Consider the following 4,306-nt stretch of genomic DNA (forward strand, 5'->3'; position numbering starts at 1 on the left):
TCTTATTAGTGACTTATAATAGTTATATGGACTTTTCAGTTGTTGTTTGGTTGGTTCCTTTGCTTTGTTTTGTTTGAGGCAGGTCTCCTGCCTAGTCCTGGCTGTGCTGGAATTCACTTTCGATGAGCTTGGCCTACAACTCATTGCTGGGATAAAAGGTGTGAGTCACCATGCCTGGCCCAAGTTATAGGAGTATTTGAATAAACTAATTTGAGTTTTACACACTGCATATTATATGCAATTGTCAATTTATTTTTACTATCACAGGATCCTTGCTTATCAATTTAAATTATCTGGTACATATTTTTGGCCCTGATTTTTCCCCTGTGGCATATTTACTACACAAACATTACACACATACTCCTTGGTGGTTTGCCTTCAACACTTAAACATGAATATTTTTCAGGTGCCTTTCTCCCACACCCACTTTTTTCTTCTGAATGTATTATTTGCAGAGGTTCTCAATATATATCACATCTATATTCTTTTCTTCTTAATTCCCCTTCACAGCTCACTGGCATAAATGCCCTAGGGGAAATATGAAGGCTTTAAAACCTGAGAGTCTTTCATTTTTAATTTCTTCACCTTAATGTGCTATGTTGATGTTGTTGTATTTTATTCCAGATTTCCTAAACTTTTTAAGTGCATTATATGTTTTAAAATATATTTGAATTTTCACTGTAAGTTTTTGCTTAAATAATTATTAATATTGAAATAAATAAGAATTTCTCAGATTAAATCTTTTGGTATTTGTGTAATAAATTATTGACATTGTTCATGTTAAGACTTTTTTATGGATATTTTTTTATTTACCTTTAAAACGTTATTCCCCTTCCCGGTTTCCTGTACATAAAACTCCTATCCCATCCTCTTCTCCTTCTATAAGGGAGTTCTTCCTCCCAAACCTCCCTGCTTCCCTCCTCCCCCCGCTCTGACATTCCACTAAACTGGGGGTTCCAGCCTTGGTAGGACCAAGGACTTTTCCTTCCATTGGTGCCCAAGGAGGCCATCCTCTGCTAAATATGTAGCTGGAGCCATGGGTCTGTCCATGTATATTCTTTGGGTACTGTTTTTGTCCCTGGGAGTTTGGTTGGTTGGTATTGTTGTTCTTATGAGATTGCAAGTCTCTTTAGCTCCTTCAATCCTTTCTCTAATTCCTCCTTGAAAATGCTCTGACATTGCGGATTTTCTCAATTAAAATTAGGTCTAAAAAATGTAACAATATTTTAGCATGATCTAATTATATTCATAAATTATGGAAGAGATTAAAAATATGAAAATAGAACCACAAAATCTTTGACATATTAAATGTATCTAATAAATTGTATTGTTGTACAAAGTATTTAATTAAAAATTAATCATTATTTTTCTAAATTGTTTAAATATAAAATCATATTATTTCTACATTCAAATATCAGTGTTTCCAATTTTACACATCTAAAATAATACCTTGGTTTCCTTTTACTCCATGCTTTTTTGGGAGGTTATTTAAATTTGTGTAGATTTAAATTATTTGCCTATAATATGAAAACATGTTTAAAATTAATAGATATCCTAGTCAAAGACTGATATGATAGGATAGGACCTCAGAAGTGGCATACATTAAACAAAAATTTGTTTATACCTAGACTATTTATTTTAACCATTGTTTATGTTGTTTGGTAGGAAATAATAAGAAAAAATTCACGTTGCATTGGGAGAAATTCTTCTCTGAGTCAAAATTATCAGAACTTATAATTATTGAAATCCAGCCGAGTGTATCAGTGCAAGATGTCACCCAAGCTGCATTCATAATGTCCATACTTAGTTTATAACTGCCTCTCAATTTGAAGGTCTTTTATCTTGTGCTTAGACACTGAGAAATACAGTGACGTTCAAAGAGGAAGAAGGTCTTGCAAATTGACCATCTACTCAAGAAAAGAACAAGCACCCTTGGAAGCACAGAGTTGTACAGGGAGGATCCATGGCTCAGATATCATGCAGCAGAGGATGGACATCTGACATCAATGGGGGGAGGCCCTTTGTCCTGTGGAGTTTGATGCCCCAGCATAGGGGATGCTGAAGTGGTGGGGCAGGAGTGAGTGGGTAGGTGGGGAAGCACTCTCCTAGAGCAAAGTGGAGACTGGAGAGGTCAGATATGGGATGGAGGGCTTGTGGAGGGGTAACTGAAAAAGGGGATATCATTTGAGTTTTGAGTTGTAATGGAATGATTAATTTAAGAAAAGAAGAAGAAGAAGAAGAAGAAGAAGAAGAAGAAGAAGAAGAAGAAGAAGAAGAAAAGAAGAAAAGGAAAGAAGGAAAGGAAAGGAAGGGAGAAGGAGAAGGAAGGAAGGAAGGAGAAGGAAGGAAGGAGGAAGGAGAAGGAGAAGGAGGAAGGAGGAAGGAAAGGGAGGAGGAGGAAAAAGGAGGAGGAGGAGGAGAAGAAGAAGAAGAAGAAGAAGAAAGAAGAAGAAGAAGAAGAAGAAGAAGAAGAAGAAGAAAGAAGAAAGAAGAAAGAAAGAAGAAAGAAGAAGCAGAAGCAAGCAGCTTTATCCTCAGAACCTTTTGCATATGGATTCCTGAAGCTCCTGGAGGAACAACAGAGCAAGTTACAATACTGCAAAGAAAAAATCAGTTTTCTCAAGAAATGACCTTGAATAACGACGTCTTCCAGCCTTATTGTCATTTATACTGTATGGTTTGTTGTTGCTGCTGTTGTTGGTTTTCCTTTTTGTTTTGTTTTGTTTTGTTGTTTGGTTGGTTGGTTTTTGGTGGTTGTTTTCCCTTTATTACTTTTACTAAAAAATTAAGAACTCATTCCTCCATGGATTTTGAGAATTCCTTATTTCGGTGTTCATTGCCACATTTTATAACTAAAATGATCTTCACATTAAAATATGTTGTACTATTTTTAACTTTAAATTACTTAAATATAATAACTCTAAAACCAAATTATAACTAGCCATCATCCTGTCTTTCCTTCATCTATGATTTATACATATATCCAGCCATCTGCTCTCTCTCTTTTGTTTATCTATCAATCAGATACTATTTATGTATCTGTCCATCTACCTATCTATCATTCCTTAATCAATAAAGAGATTTTGATGGATGCAGACTGCAGTTTTTTATGCCTATAAAGCTCTAAACAAAGTAGACAAAGTTGTAAATAAATAAATATATAAAATGTCAATAAAGAAAAATCATTTCAAAAACATCTATTTTTTTCTGTAAGTTAAAAAGAATCAAATGCTACCTTGAAATAAGAGATGAGTCAACGTTTGAACTAAGCCGGGTTCTAGTATCATTTTTCCTTGGTTCCTATAGATACTGAATGTTCAGCCCCTTAACAATTAATGTGTACAGATAGATCAGGCTTGACATGTCTTCGGACTTCTCTGTTAGAGCCTCCATTTTGCCCACCAAGTATTCACAGTGTGTTTAAAATAAGACAGAGAAAAATACGGTTGTGTAAGCCACTGATTGATAGGGAATGTTTCCTTCTTGAGGTTGGACGTGTGAACAGGCTTTTGATAGGACATCAGATGCATTATCTTCACCAAGGCCTACTCTTGTCTAGTTTGCAATGTAAGCCCCAGTTCCCCACATGAACATGTGAGCAGCCTGTATTATTGCATCTCATGGCATGATCTAAATACCAGTTACAACACATTACAGTTTGGGCAGTCCTCGACCTGTCTATTTGTTTCATAGTCCTAGGGTAAATTTCTGCCTTTGAGAATCTGTTCTCACAAAATTGGATCAAGTTTATGTGAAGTATGTTTACTAAGATACACACACATTTCTCTTGATAATTCTTCTCTTATTTGTTTCATTTAGCTAACATACTTCATGATCCTATGAAAGTCCATCCATTGAACCTTTTATTTGGTCTGCAGCTTCCTGGCATATTCACTAACTTTATCTTTTGTCTATTTGTCTTTATCCATTGTACTGATCATGAATAGCAAGTGTAATTGAGTATAAGGAAACTATGGGATGTAAAATATCCTAATAAACTAAATGCTAAGGCAAAGAGTAAACTAGTAATGTAAGTAGGACTGGCATACAGAATGTGACCAATGCCAGTTTTATTAGCCAGATGTAATTTTACTTATCTTAATAGTTAGTCTTTTAGTGCTATTCTTGAAGCATGATTCAGTTTCCCTTGGAAGCAAATGAAAAGCTCGCTCAGACAATGAAACATGCTCCAATCAACACCTAAAACACACGAAATCATCCCAGACAACAGGACCAATACACAGTCACAGTGGCTGCTACTGTCAGCACATACTGGAAAAGGAACTAATTCACACTTTGACCAGGA

The sequence above is a fragment of the Rattus rattus genome, chromosome 12, assembly GCF_011064425.1.
Source record: "Rattus rattus isolate New Zealand chromosome 12, Rrattus_CSIRO_v1, whole genome shotgun sequence".
NCBI classification, from domain to species: domain Eukaryota; kingdom Metazoa; phylum Chordata; class Mammalia; order Rodentia; family Muridae; genus Rattus; species Rattus rattus.